Source organism: Salvia miltiorrhiza, chromosome 6 (genome assembly GCF_028751815.1).
Source record: "Salvia miltiorrhiza cultivar Shanhuang (shh) chromosome 6, IMPLAD_Smil_shh, whole genome shotgun sequence".
NCBI classification, from domain to species: Eukaryota; Viridiplantae; Streptophyta; class Magnoliopsida; order Lamiales; family Lamiaceae; genus Salvia; species Salvia miltiorrhiza.
Genome location: NC_080392.1, coordinates 28,615,156 through 28,630,401, shown reverse-complemented (window position 1 = coordinate 28,630,401; position 15,246 = coordinate 28,615,156). Strand labels below are relative to the sequence as shown.

General features: G+C 39.6%; 2 non-coding genes across 2 annotated transcripts; one reads left to right on the top strand and one right to left on the bottom strand.

Moving 5' to 3' along the window:
• Nucleotides 1-709: 709 nt before the first annotated feature.
• Nucleotides 710-816, top strand: LOC130991116 (small nucleolar RNA R71). Its single transcript, XR_009091079.1, has one exon. It is a non-coding gene; the product is annotated as a small nucleolar RNA R71 (small nucleolar RNA).
• Nucleotides 817-6,471: 5,655 nt separating this feature from the next.
• LOC130991057 (small nucleolar RNA R71) lies at nt 6,472-6,578 on the bottom strand. Its single transcript, XR_009091021.1, has one exon. It is a non-coding gene; the product is annotated as a small nucleolar RNA R71 (small nucleolar RNA).
• Between the last annotated feature and the right edge of the window lie 8,668 nt (nt 6,579-15,246).

Sequence of the window (15,246 nt, the reverse complement as noted above, 5' to 3'; positions counted from 1 at the left end):
AGGAAATTGGCCTGGCTTGTGCTGTGCAGCTGCTTGGTTAGCCATCTGACCAACTTGAGTCTCCAACATCTGCACCTACTTAGACAACGCTGAAAAATTTTGCTCTATGTTGGAAATTTTGGTCCCCATGTTTGCCGAGTTTGCTTCCATCCCGGTCACCTTCACCAACACTTGCTTCATCATCTCCTCTAGTGAATCCTTCTTCGGCTCATTGATGACTCCTCCACTAGACACAGAAAACCCAGGTGGAGGCTGCAAAGCATTGTTGGGATTTGAATAGGAAGAATTTGGATGATTCCTATTATTGGGATGATAAAACGGATTTTCGCCTTGATGCCCCTGATAGCTTGGTCTATTGACTTGGTACTGCTGCTGGACATAATTAGCATCCTCAAACTGTGAAACATCAGATAAACTCGGCTGCTAAGGAATTTTTGCTAGCAGTGCTTTTCTCTCCAACTCATACTGCTTTTGAAGAGCTTCATATTTCTCCTTAAAATTATCTCTCTCCTCATACACAACTGCAATTCTTCTCGTAGAATTTCTATCATTCGGCCATTGATAACTATTGGAGGCCATCTCTTCTATCACACGATATGCCTCCCTTGTATTTCTATGGAGAAGACATCCACCTGCAGTAGCATCCACCATACTTTTTGTTAGACCAGTCAAACCATTATAAAAGTGAATGATCTGCTGATCCTCTGTGAAACCATGTTGTGGACAGTTCCTGAGCAGCTCACGAAATCTTTCCCAGGCATCATGAATGGTCTCATCTCCTAGCTGGGAAAAGTGAGAAATCTCCGCAATGATTTTCTGAGCTTTAGAAGCAGGAAAGTATTTTGCTAGGAAAGCTCTACACAAATCCTCCCATCCAGTAATAGCACCTTTGTCCAAACTCTTGAACCACTCCTTCGCTCTGTCCCTGAGAGAGAATCCAAACATTTTCATTCTGATGGCATCTGGTGGCACTCCATTATGCTTAATAGTGTCGCAGATATCTAGAAACTGAGTAATGTGAGCATGCGGATTTTCAGAAGCCGTTCCACTAAACTGTTCAGCTTGCACCATGTTTATCAATCCCGGCTTCAGCTCGAACGTGGTAGCCTGCACAGTTGGTCCCCATCTGCCTCCTTGAAATTGATCAACCCGAGGCTGATACATGTGATTCAGTGGTGGCTCTGGTGGAGGAACCCGGTTGCGCCTGCTCTCCTCTCTCTCTTCATCTAACTGCCTCTGAAGGTTTGTCACTGTTCGCATAAGGGTTTCAAGATCCACGTTATTCTGTTGCTCTGCCATTGCTTGCTTCTTCTTTTCGCGGTTGTCTCTTTTATGCTGCTTTTCGATTTCCAAATTCAAAGGTACAAGATGTTCCTTTCCTTCGGATCTCGTGATCATACACTCCTGAGACAACAAACAAAAATCAGAAACAGAAACTAAAAACTAAAAATAAAATAAAAATAAAAACTTATAACGCCTGAAATAATGTTTAAGTCTAGTTAGAAATATTAAAGTAAATTCTAAATAGTCCCCGGCAACGGCGCCAAAAAAGTTGATCACTAATTTCTTAGCAAGACAAACTGCAACTAACACAGGCAATTGTAGCAAATAATAAGCAGTCGAGTATTGTATCCACAGAGACTGTAAAATCAAAATTACTTTAGCTATTCCCTAAACAGACACTCACAGTAGATAGGCAAAGCAAATAAGACGGTGAATCAAATACTCAACTTAATAAAATAAAATCTAAACAGCAGAAAAACAATGATAAATAAATCAAATATTAAAAGACTCTGACCCTAGGGATGTACTTTTACTAATTAACTACATGCATTTAATCTATTGATTCAATTACCAATTTAATCCAACCCTGATGAGAGATCACAGAACTATTCACAAGCTTCTCTAACGAACACCTATGAAAGTAGATTAATTTACCCCCCTTCACATTCAAGACTCCAAGGAATAAATTAACTCCCAAGCAAAACAAAGAAACAAAAAGAAACTAAAAGAAATGAAAACATAACAAAGAAAAACAGTTGGGTCGGTGCGACCTCCTGTGTGTGAACAGTGAGGTCCCGGGTTCAAACCCCACTGCTCCCCCTCCCCAACCCCCCCAAGTCAAAAAAAAAACTGAAAATTTAATAAAGCAAGTAAAAGCAAAAAGAAAAGCGACACAACTAAAATGCCTAAAACCTTTTCGAGAACGGCGCCAAAATTGACTCAACCTAAACACTACTCAAGATTGACTCGCAATAGTACGAGATCTATTGTAACGTGCAAGCTAACCCAAGTCGTCTCTCAAGGAAGATCTTACAGGGCTTCTAGTTGTATCGTAGGAAAACAATAAAGAGTTAATTTAAAAATAGTAAACTTGAATTTAAACTTAGACGTGAATTTAAACTTAAACTTGCAAATTAATCTTAAAATTAATCTAAGAACAAAACTATAAAAACCCTAGGCAAGAATTAAACAACTTAAATTAAATCTAACTTAAGAATTTAAATACTTGTAAATTAAAAACCTTCTAATCTAGGCATGAAACGAAATTGCATAATTTAAATTGCATGATTGAAAAGAAAGCATAAACGTAAAGGCAAAGCATAAACATAATGAAACGAAATAAATTGAATTAAAATATGAAATACTGTAAATGTCTTGAACGTGTAATTGTTTCACTCAATCACAATCCAAGAAGAAACTAAAAAACTAAATCGAACCCTAACTTAGAACAATGAAATTCGAAAACTATGAAGAAACTAAGAAAGCAAGAAAAACGCCTAAGTCTTGGTTGTCTTGCAGAAGAATAACTCTCTCTCAAAGTGGAACGAAAATTAGGGCACGAAAGGATTATTTTTACAAATAATAAACGACCCTATTTATAGACTTCAATTTAATCTTGATCACCATCAAACTTGCCATGCAAAGTTGGACTCTAAAGGAAATTGAATTGTGTGAGGGAAGGTAAGTCCATCAAAATCGTGCTTTTCAAGTTATCTCCACTCTGGCGAGAAATTGGCTACTCTGCACGTTCGACTCTGGAAAGGGAAGTGCAGAGCTGAAAGTCAGCTCTGTATTAGCGAGCTCAAAAAAGTGCAGAGCTGAAAAGTCAGCTCTGCATAAGTTGACTCTGTCGATCTTTAGCTCTGCTCTGTCAAATTTACTTTGGCGATCATGGCAGAGCTGGAAGTCAGCTCTGGCGGTCATAGCAGAGCTGGAAGTCAGCTCTAGAAATTTAGCTCTGGCGAGAGTAAGTCTGCTCTGGAACTTAAGCGAACTCTGGTGCGTCAACTCTGGAAAGGTAGTCAGAGCTGGAAGTCAGCTCTGGTGATCATGACAGAGCTGGAAGTCAGCTCTGGCGGTCATGACAGAGCTGGAAGTCAGCTCTGTCGAGTTCAGCTCTGCTCTGAAGATTTTAGCTATGCATAGGAAGTTCAGCTCTGGAAATTTCGGCTCTGACTCTGCAAGTCAGCTTTGCACTGCTACAGAGCTATCCTCTCAGCTTAGCTCTGTCGACAAAGCTATCCTCGCAGCTCAGCTCTGGCAGCTCTGGCGATAGAGCTATCCTAAAAACGCCATTCTTAACCCAAAATCTCCAAAATTGCACTCTTTCATCTATAAAACCTAAAACAAAGCATAAAACAAACCATAAAACACACCAATTTCCAGAAGATTTAACTTAAAATATGTATATGCAAACCCCTAAAATTAGAACAATTAAGTATAAATCAACAGCCTCAACCCACTTAGACACATAATCAACAACAAGTAAGATATACTCAAAACCATGCGACAAAGGAAATGAGCCCATGAAATCAATGCCCCACACATCAAAAATCTCAACAACAAGGATGCTAGTGAGGGGCATTTCATTCTTTCGCCCAATATTACCAACCCTTTGACATCGATCACACGCAAGATAGAAATTGTGAGCATCTTTGAAAAGACTTGGCCAAAACAAACCGGATTGGAGGACCTTTGTGAGCCGTCTTTTGTCCACCAAAATTCCCACCACAATGAGCATCATGGCAAAGCCTCAACACTTGTTGTTGTTCCACATCCGTAATGCATCTCCTAATCACGTCATCCTTACCCAACTTGAAAAGGTAAGGATCTTCCCAATAATATTGCCTACAACTAGCGAAGAACCTTTTCCTCTCTTGGGATGTTAGATCGGGTCTCAACTCCCCACAAGCAAGATAATTAACTATATCAGCAAACCAAGGCACGGAGGCAAGTTCATATGCATGCTCAAAAGGAAATGACTCATGAATGACATCGTGACCCGACTCTACCACATTATGCTCAAGTCTACACAAGTGATCGGCAACAGAGTTCTCACTGTCCTTCCTATCCTTAATCTCAAGATCAAATTCTTGTAACAATAAAATCTAACGGATAAGACGTGGTTTGGCTTGGGACTTAGTCAACAAATACCTCAAAGCTGCATGATCACTATGGACAATTACCTTAGAACCAATGATGTAAGCACGAAACTTATCTAAAGCAAAAACCACAATAAGCAACTCTTTTTCAGTGATGGTGTAATTCATGTTTTGTCGTGCTTGTGCCATTGTCTATTATTAGTTTAGTCATATTTTATTGTAAAAGTTGTGTAGAGTAGTGGTGATTTTGTGTTAATTTGAGCTTAATGGTTAATTGTGATGCTTTAGGTGTTAAATGAAGAATGTCGATATTAAAGCATTTGAAGATTGTGAAGAAAGCTCACAACGACGTAAAAGAGAGTGTTTAAGCCTTGCTAACCATTGCTCACAATGAATCGGGGGTGATTAGAAGAAGATTGGGGAGAGAAGGCAGTGAGCCGCAGTGCACAAGTCAACCGGGTTGACTGCTTGAAGGAAAATGGGCAGAATATTGAGTGAGCCGCGGCGCACTAGTCAACCGGGCTGACCCTGACAGTTTCTGATGGGATTTCTCATAAGAAGGGCGGTTTTTAGAGATTCAAATAGATCTTTTTCACTTAGAACTTCCATCCTCTTCTCTTTTTGAAGCAAGAACAATAGGAGAACTTTAGTTTAATCTTCTTATTTCACTTTCTTTACGCATTGGAACGGATTTGCACTTTGAATTTCGCAATTATTTCTTTATCTTTCTTCTTTGTTTTAATTCCATGGTTTACTTTTTCTCCTACTTTGAGTTCTACAGCATGATGAACTAACTTCCATAATCTAGGGTTGGAGATTTAATTGGGTTTAATTGATTTGCTTGTGATGTATTGATGCACTTTATCCGATTCAATTGTTTGATATTCGATTTAGCAATTGATCACTGCTTGATTGTGTTTGCAACGTGTGAGATCAAGAGAAGAACTTGTTTCTTGACCGTGGTTGAATTGGAATTAGACTTAATCGGAAACGTGTAGTTTAATAATTGATGAATTCATGTGATTTAATTAGCGTAATGTGAAAACTATGGTTTGAGCACCTACGTTAGGAGAAATTACTGAGTTTATTAATTGTGCATGATCTTCACTTCTTTATTGATTTCCCAAGAAGATGATCCGTCGCCCTAGAATCTTTAATCCTTGAATTTTCTATTTGTTTTATTATCTAGAATTTATTTCTCGTTGTTTTTGATAAACTACTTGATCACTTGAAAATTGGTTAGAATGTTTATGTCTTATTGTTTATACGTGTTTAACACATAGATAATTAGCCCTGCTAAGTCTTTCTCGTGGAATACGACTTGGGTCAACTTGTCACTCTATGATTGACCTCGTTCTCTTGCGAGCAATCTAGAGAGTACACTTTAGGTTGAACAAAATTTTGGCGTCGTTGCCGGGGAAGGCTTTAGGCTTAGTATTTGTGTGTTATTTTATTTTTTGTGTTTTGTTTTATTTTATTTTCCTTCTTTCTTCAGGTGCATATGATCCGTTTCTTTGTTTGGTGATAGATTTATATGCAGGGTCGACGAAGCCTTAAAAGGAAGTTGACTCCTGAAATTGATTATATACACCAAACACGAGAATTATTAGCAAATCTGGAGGAAGAAGAAGACCGGTCATTTAGTGACGATAGCCTTGAAGCAAGTACAGAAGTTTTGGAAGAGACTCAAAACTCCACAACTCAACCAGCAGGGATGGCAACAGTAACTCAAAGGAGTATGAGGGATTTTGCTCGTCCGATGGTTGAACCGGAAACCTCTAGTATAGTTCTTGGAGATGCAGCTAAGAATTATGTGCTTAAGCCTATGCATTTTAGCCAGCTACCTTCTTTCTATGGAATGCCTTCAGAAGATGCATTGAACTTCATCAGAGAGTTCTATTATGTGGTTACTAATTTTCCTCCACAAGGACTGAACACGAATCAATTGAAGATGAAGTGTTTTCCATACACTTTGAAGGACAAGGCTAAGGCGTGGTTCATGTCTCTTGAACCAAATTCCTTACGGAATTAGGAGGCCGTCTATGAGATATTCATGGCTAAGTACTACTCCAACCAGAAGACTCAAGATTTGAGAGCACAAATTGTCACATTTGCTCAAAATTTCGGTGAGACTTTTCATGAGGCATGAGATAGATTTCGGAGTCTTCAGCGACAATGTCCACATCATCATCTACCACCTACATTGCTTAATCAGTTTTTCTATGATGGTTTGTCTCAAAACTTTCAATACATGGTGGATAACGCTGCAGGAGGAGATATTGGGAATAGGACAGCTGAAGAAGTCAAGAACATATTTGAGATGATGGCCTCGAATTCTCAACAAAAGAGTGCTAGAGGAGGAAGGAAGACAGTCATCAATGAAGCTACGCCAAGCTATGATGTTACAAGGCAACTTGCCGAGTTGACTAGGCAAGTGGAACTTTTGAGGGTGAAAGACTCTAAATCTCAACAAGTGATGTCAGTCGAGACTTGTGGGATTTGTGGAGAATCTGGACATGGAGCAAATTTATGCCCGAAAATGGGAGAGCCTATATTTGAGGATGAGGCACAAGTTAATGCTTTGCAAGGTTTTCAACCTCGTCCTAAACTAGACCCATTTGCTCCAACTTACAATCCGGGGTGGAGGAATCACCCAAACTTCTCTTGGAGATAAAATCAAGGTCAAGGTCCAAGACAGAATGCTCAGAATTTTCAACAGCCACAACAACCAAATCAGTCACAGTTTCAGCAGCAGCAACCGGGATTCTATCGACAACAGCAGTATCCCAACCAACAAGCTCCACCGAAGAAGCCTTCATTGGAAGATTCACTGAACGCATTTATCCAGTCAACTAATTAAAGATTTGAGTCCGTTGAAGCTTCAATAAAAAGAATTGAGAATCAAGTTGGACAGATTGCAGGAACTGTAGGAGAGCTAGTTCAGCAGAACACCAGTGATAAGTTGTCGAGCCATTCTGAACAGGCTCATGCTAGATCCGGGAAGCTTTGTTATCAACATTGCTTTGGGGAATGGGAAGGAGGCGTCATGTATGTTGGATTTGGGAGCAGGTATTAATCTAATGCCATTTTCTATATTTGAGCAACTTGAATTAGGGGATCTTAAACCTACTCGTTTGTGCTTGCAATTAGCTGATAGTTCTGTTCGTTATCCTAAAGGGATTGTCGAAGATATATTAGTTAAAGTTGGTGGTTTAATTATTCCCGTTGATTTTGTTGTCTTGGATGTGGGGGATGTGAGAGAGAATGGAAAAGAGCATACTTTGTTGTTAGGTAGGCAGTTTATGGAAACAACCAACACGTTATTGATGTTAAGAATGGAACTTTAAAAATGACTGTGTTGGGGGAAACCGTGTCTTTTTCTGTTCGAGATAATAGTGTTATACCTGCTACATCTCTTATGAAAAATTGTTCTTTTGTTGATGCTATTGATGCCGCGGTCGAGATGGTATTTTTGCAGGAGAATAGCCTTGATAGTGTACTTGCAGATTCAGAGGCTATGGATGAGGAAGAATTACTTCTAGAAGAAAGCATTGGAGTGATGGAAATTCTTGGGCTTGGAACTAAAAAAGAACCTGCTCAGCCTAAATTAGAGCTTAAGGAGTTGCCAAAACACCTTAAGCATGTTTTTCTGGAGGAAGATGAGCAAAAGCTCGTGATTATTTTCGCTGAGCTCAATGAGGAGGAAGAAAGAGTTAGTGAAAGTTTTGAAGAGAAACAAAAGAGCAATAGGCTGGAGCTTATCTAACATTCAAGGAATTAGTCCTACTACGTGCATGCACCGGATCATACTCGAGGAAGGAGCAAAACCTGTACGTGATGCACAGAGAAGACTAAATCCAAATCTTATGGAAGTGGTCAAGAAAGAGATTTTCAAGCTTCTTGCTGAAGGAATCATCTATCCGATGGCTGATAGTGAATGGGTCAGCCCGATACATGTGGTGCCAAAGAAAGGGGGTATCACCGTGGTGGAGAATGATAAAGGGGAGTTGGTCCCTACACGAGTCACTACTGGATGGCGAATGTGCATTGATTATTAAATGCAGCCATGAAAAAATACCATTTTCCTTTACCGTTTATTGATCAAATGTTAGATAAGTTAGTTGGGCATAAATTTTATTGTTTTCTTGATGGATTGTCTGGATATTATCAAGTGGCTATTGCTCTAGAAGATCAGGCGAAGACAACTTTCACGAGTCCTTTTGGAACCTATGCCTGCAGGAAAATGCCATTTGGATTATGCAATGCACCTGGGACGTTTCAAAGGTGTATGCTTTCTATCTTTACTGACATGATTGGAGACTTTATTGAGATTTTTATGGATGATTTTTCAGTTTTTGGGTCTTCATTTTATGATTGTTTGAATAAACTTGAGCGTGTTCTTGAAAGATGCATTGAAAGTAACCTCACATTGTCATGGGAAAGAGTCACTTTATGGTAACAAGTGGAATTGTACTTGGACATGTTGTCTCAAGTGAGGGGATTGCAGTAGATAAGGCTAAAGTGGATGTTATTGAAAAATTAATTACCTCCACCAATTAATGTTAAGTGTGTTAGAAGTTTTTTGGGACATGCGGGTTTTTACCGTAGATTCATTAAAGACTTTTCTAAAATTAGTCAGCCTTTATGTCGATTGTTAGCTCAGGATGTTCCTTTTGGGTTTGATGAAAAATGTTTACTTGCATTTAATACTCTTAAGGAAAAGTTGATTACTGCTCATGTTGTTATAGCCCCTGATTGGTCTTTACCATTTGAGATAATGTGCGATGCTTCAAATTCTGCTGTTGGAGCTGTCTTAGGACAACGAGTTGACAAGATGTTGCGTGTAATATATTATGCTAGTTTGACACTGAATTCTGCTCAAGTGAATTACACGACAACAGAAAAAGAGCTTCTTGCAGTTGTTTTCTCATTGGATAAGTTTAGATCTTACATTCTAGGGTCTAAAGTTATAGTTCATAGTGATCATGCAGCTCTTAGATACTTGTTGACTAAGTCCCAAGCTAAGCCTCATTTGATTAGGTGGATTTTACTTTTACAAGAGTTTGATGTCGAGATTAAAGATAGGAAAGGTTGTGAGAATGTTGTTGCGGATCATTTATCTCGTCTTCCTCTTGTTGATTATGATGAAGCATTACATGAGCATGGAGTGATTTCTGATTCTTTTCCATTTGAGAATGCTTGTGAGATAGGTGTTATTCCATGGTTTGCTGATATTGTAAATTTTCTTGCTTGTGGAAAAATGCGCCCTGACCTTTCTTCTCAGCAGAAGAAGAGATTTTTGGCAAATTGCAGGTTTTACTTTTGGGATGATCCCTATCTTTTCCGCCTTGGTAAAGATGAGGTGATTAGACGTTGTATTCCTGATGAAGAGATACAAGATGTGTTGGCATTCTGCCACGAAGCTCATTGTGGAGGTCACTTTGGGGGTCGCAAGACGGCTTTTAAGGTACTTCAGTGTGAATTGTATTGGCCCTCTTTATTTAAGGATGCCCATAATTTTTGTCTTGCATGTGATAAGTGTCAAAGAGTTGGAAATATTGGTAGAAGAAATGAGATGCCTCTTAATAATAATTTGGTTGTTGAAGTCTTTGATGTGTGGGGTATCGATTTTATGGGACCATTTCCCAAGTCGTTTGGATATGAGTATATTCTTCTTGCTGTAGATTACGTGTCTAAGTGGGTTGAGGCAATCCCCACACGGACATGTGATGCTAATGTCATTATCAAGTTTGTGCAGGATCATATTCTTTGCAGGTTTGGATTTCCTCGTGCTATTATTAGTGATGGGGGAAAACATTTTTGCAATAAACTCTTTGAGAAGTTGGTGAGAAAGAACGGCATTACGCATAAGGTGGCTACTCCTTATCATCCCCAAACTTCAGGGCAAGCTGAGACGAGCAATAAGCAAATTAAGGGGATTTTGGAGAAGACGGTTAAGCCATCGAGAAAAGATTGGTCAACTAAACTTGGAGATGCATTGTGGGCGTATCATACAGCCTACAAAAGTGTGTTGGGAATGAGTCCTTACCGGCTTATTTTTGAAAAAACGTGTCATCTCCCAGTTGAAGTGGAGCATAGAGCTTATTGGGCTATTAAGTCGGTCAATTTTGACTTGCTTAATGCAGGAAAAGAGCGAGCTTTGCAAATCTCAGAGCTCGATGAGTTGAGGAATGAGGCGTATGACAACGCCAAGATTTATAAGGATAAGGTGAAGAAGCTCCATGATCGAAACATTGTGAGGAAGGAGTTACGCCCGGGAATGAAGGTTCTTCTATTTAATTCTTGATTGAGATTATTTCCGGGTAAGCTACGGTCACGTTGGAGTGGACCATTTGAGATTGAAGAAGTTTTTCCATATGGAGTGGTTAAGTTATTCAATCCGTGGAAGCAAGAGTCGTTTCAAGTCAATGGTCATAGGGTGAAGCCGTACATCGAAGGAGGAATTCGTCCAAAAGGAGTCGAGTCCATTGTACTCGATGATGTGATCTATGATTGAGCATGAAGTGGTCGAGCTAACGACATTAAATAAAGTGCTACGTGGGAGGCAACCCACGATTTAATTGCTTTGCTAATTGCTTAAGTTTTAGTTTAGTTTTTTTTGTTGTTTTGCTTCATAGTGATTTGATGGAGTTTATTATTTTTGTGGTTGCAGGAAGGGGTTTCTTTGAATTTTATTGGTTTAGAAAGGAGATGAAGTTGATGGAATGAAATTTGGGAAATTCGAAATTGGAATTAATTGGGCATCTTTCAGAGCGAGCCTCGGCTCGCGGTCATCCTGGTTGGCAAATTTTCTCAATTTTAGGCAGTTTGCAGAGTGAGCGTGGTCAGCCTGGTTGGCGCAGAATTCAATTTCTGGACAGAATGCAGCATGAGCCGCGGATGACTACCTAACCGGGCTTACTCGCGTTTAAGCAAATAGAGGTGAGCTGGGCAGAACGCAGTGTGCGCTGGGTGACTAGTCAGCCTGGTTGACTTCCTTAAAAATAAATAAATAAATAAATAAATCGTGAGAAAGAAAAGAGAAGTAGAGCCTTAGTTTGAATCTGCTAACTCTCCTCCTGCGTCTTCACATCCATCCGCCGCTCACTTTCTCCAGCTACTTTCACCGTCGTTTTCCGACCACCATCAGCCATCTCGCCGCCTGACTCCACTTGTCGGCCATCTCTCTCACTTGACATCACCATTTCGCCACAGTTCAGTGCGATTCTGCGCTGCACGACCTCCATCTACCATTCCCACCGTCTCTCCTCGCCACCAAACACCTTTCCACCGTCGCCCACTGTCATCTCCGTTCACCACAGAGCCGCCGTTCACCACTGCTCAGCGCGGTCTTTTCTTTTTTGCGCGAATTAGTTGGCCTTGAATTCTCCAGTCGCCACCGCCTACCTCCGGCCTGAATCCAGCCACCGCCAAATCACAACGCACCAGCACCGCAGCCACCATCTTCTCCAGATTTATTGCACTGCACCAGTTCAGTCCGCTGCCTTTGTCCGAGTCCACCACACCTATTTGCACATCAGCCGACTCACACCAATCTTGGGAGTGGTTTTCAGTCATTCCGACACAGCTCCGTCTTGTCCAAAATTTGCTAAGTCATGGGGAGAACGGAGACAAGACCCGATACCATTTCTAAAGCTCTGATTGAGCAAACTGAACCGATGGACGAAGTTGATACACCGCAAGATATTCGTACACAATTCAACGCACCTTTTGCTATCTTCAATGATGACGAAGGTAATTTTTATTTGCAGTTGAAAAAGAAACAAATATCTTATCCACGACATCTTGATTGGTGGTTGTTGGAAAACTTGGGCGTAGATAAGAAAATGGATGAGTATTTGGGGTATTTAGGATTGAGTACATATGCACATATGAAGGATTTGGTTGGCTTTGAGCCTTTGTGTTTTGAGTTTTTCTCAACTTTGAAGTTTGATGAGAAAATGAAAATTTTCACTTGTCGAATGCTTGGGAATGAGGTTAAAATAACGTTGAAGTTGATGAAAGACGTATTTGGTTTTCCACTTACTGGGACACGTTCTAGACCTAAAAACTTCAAGTTGAAGGAGGCGTGGCATGATTTATCTGGGTGTCATAATTGGAATGCATCGGGTGTATCCAGCAGTTTCATCAAGGATCCGGCACTAGCTTTTGTGCATAAATTTCTTGCCTACAATATTTCAGGGAAAGATCAAGGGAATAAAGTTAATGCCAATGAAGTTTTCTTGTTGAGGAATGCAAAGCGGAAGGACAAAATTTGTCCTATATACTTCATTTGGTCCCAGCTTGATCTTATTAATCGTCGGAGTGCTTTCCATGTTTCTTTGACTCCAATCATCACATGTTTAGCGGTTCATTTCAAGCTTATTCCAAGAGGCACAGAATTTGTTCCGGGGCAAGATTCAACTTATTTTCGGTCCATTGATGACAAAGAGCTTATGAGGGGAAATTTCATCAAGGATAGGCACATTATTGTTCCCCATCATAAATGACACTGCGTCATCGAGTATACGAATGCTAAAGCTGCCGCAGGCATTGCAAAAGGCGCTGGTCCATCTTCTCATTCAGACGACGAGGACGAGGATGACGAGGCAGAGCCCATTGCTTCACCCGAGCTAGCCCTCACATACCCTGATGCACCACTCACACAACACCATTTTGATACATATATGACTGCTTTTCAATCTCATTTTGACAATGTCATTGGTGATTTTCGCAGAGTCCTCTTAGCACGTTTGGATACTCAGGATCAGAGGATATCTGCGTTGGAGACTAGCTGGGATTCTTGGACCCAGCGTTATCCCCATCCACCACCCACTGGCCATCAATGAATCACACCATTGCTGGCTCATCTATTTTCAGGGAAGTTTCATTTTTCTCCTTTGCACTACTTCATTGCACTTGAGCATTGAGGACATTGCTCAGTTTTAGTGTGGGGGGGTCGTTGTTTCTCATGTGAATTGATGAGTTTGCGTGTGTTGTGATATTTATTTTATTTTGTTGGAATGTATGAGTATTTGTGAATCCGTGCAGTAATTTAGTTTTGCATAGTAGAGGTTTGATTTAATTTAGCTTATTTTTGGTTGAGTCGGCTAGATTTGAGTTGAACCTTTGGAATTCATTGTTGATTGTTACTTAACTGAAATGAGGTCATTTTTTTATACTTGTTGTTGTGGGGCAAGTTTATGAAATACTCCCTCCGTCCACGAAAGAACTTCCTATTTTTCTATTTCGGGACGTCCACGATAGAACTTCCTACTTTTTCCTATTTTGGGACAATACCCCACCACTTAATAAATACTCCCCTTTTAAGACAATTCTCACCACTCAAATAACATTAATTAAAACAACACAATAAATTATTAATACTTTTTCACAATTCCCAATACACTTTACAACTTTTTCTCCACTCTCAATACACTATACAACATTTTATTAAAACCCGTGCCACTCCCTCCTAGGAAGTTCTTTCATGGACGGAGGGAGTATGATTGAGGTGATTTGTCCGGCTGAAATTTGAAGGACTGTTATCATTGCAGTTGTTTAAATACTTGTCTCTAATTCAGAAGTGTTTCATCTTGTACGAATTGATTTGGTTGTAGTTCATTCTTGAGATTTTGTACTCGTTGGAATTTGAGGAGTTGCCTTTAAAAAAAGAATGAAAAAAAAAAGAAAAAAAGAGAAAAAAAAAAAGAAAAAAAAAGAAAAAAAAGAAAAAAGATTGAGAGTTTGGGAATAAGAGGGATGTACCTCATTTAGTTTTTCGTTTTTGTTGAATAAATGTAAAGAGACTTGTTGATAAAAGCAGTTGCATTAGGTAACTCACTTCTTATGGGGGGTTGGGTCTGATCCGATTGATTATCTCATAGACGAGTAACATACTTCGGGTTAATTGTGATTTTCATTGATGTTGGGAAATGGTAGACTATGGTTCTGAAGAGGATATGATGTCTATGTTGAGTTAACCGAAAATGAAGTCTCTTAAGTTAAAACTCTACTACGTTGAACTAGATTTTTGCTTGAGGACAAGGAAATGCTTAGTGTGGGGGGATTTGTTTTGTCGTGTTTGTGCCATTGTCTATTATTAGTTTAGTCATATTTTATTGTAAAAGTTGTGTAGAGTAGTGGTGATTTTGTGTTAATTTGAGCTTAATGGTTAATTGTGATGCTTTTGGTGTTAAATGAAGAATGTCGATGTTAAAGCATTTGAAGATTGTGAAAAAAGCTCACAATGACGCAAAAGAGAGTGTTTAAGCCTTGCTAACCATGGCTCACCATGAATCGGGGGTGATTAGAAGAAGATTGGGAAGAGAAGGCAGTGAGCCGCGGCACACTAGTCAACCGGGCTGACCCTGACAGTTTCTGACGGGATTTCTCATAAGAAGGGCGGTTTTTAGAGATTCAAATAGATCTTTTTCACTTAGAACTTCCATCATCCTCCATTTTTGAAGCAAGAACAATAGGAGAACTTTAGTTTTATCTTTTTATTTCACTTTCTTTACGCATTGGAACGGATTTGCACTTTGAATTTCGCAATTATTTCTTTATCTTTCTTCTTTGTTTTAATTCCATGGTTGAATTTTTCTCCTACTTTGAGTTCTACAGCATGATGAACTAACTTCCATAATCTAGGGTTGGAAATTCAATTGGGTTTAATTGATTTTCTTGTGATGTATTGATGCACTTTATCCGATTCAATTGTTTGATATCGATTTAGCAATTGATCACTGCTTGATTATGTTTGCAACGTGTGAGATCGAGAGAAGAACTCGTTGCTTGACCATGGTTCAATTGGAATTAGACTTAATCGGAAACGTGTAGTCTAATAATTGATGAATTCATG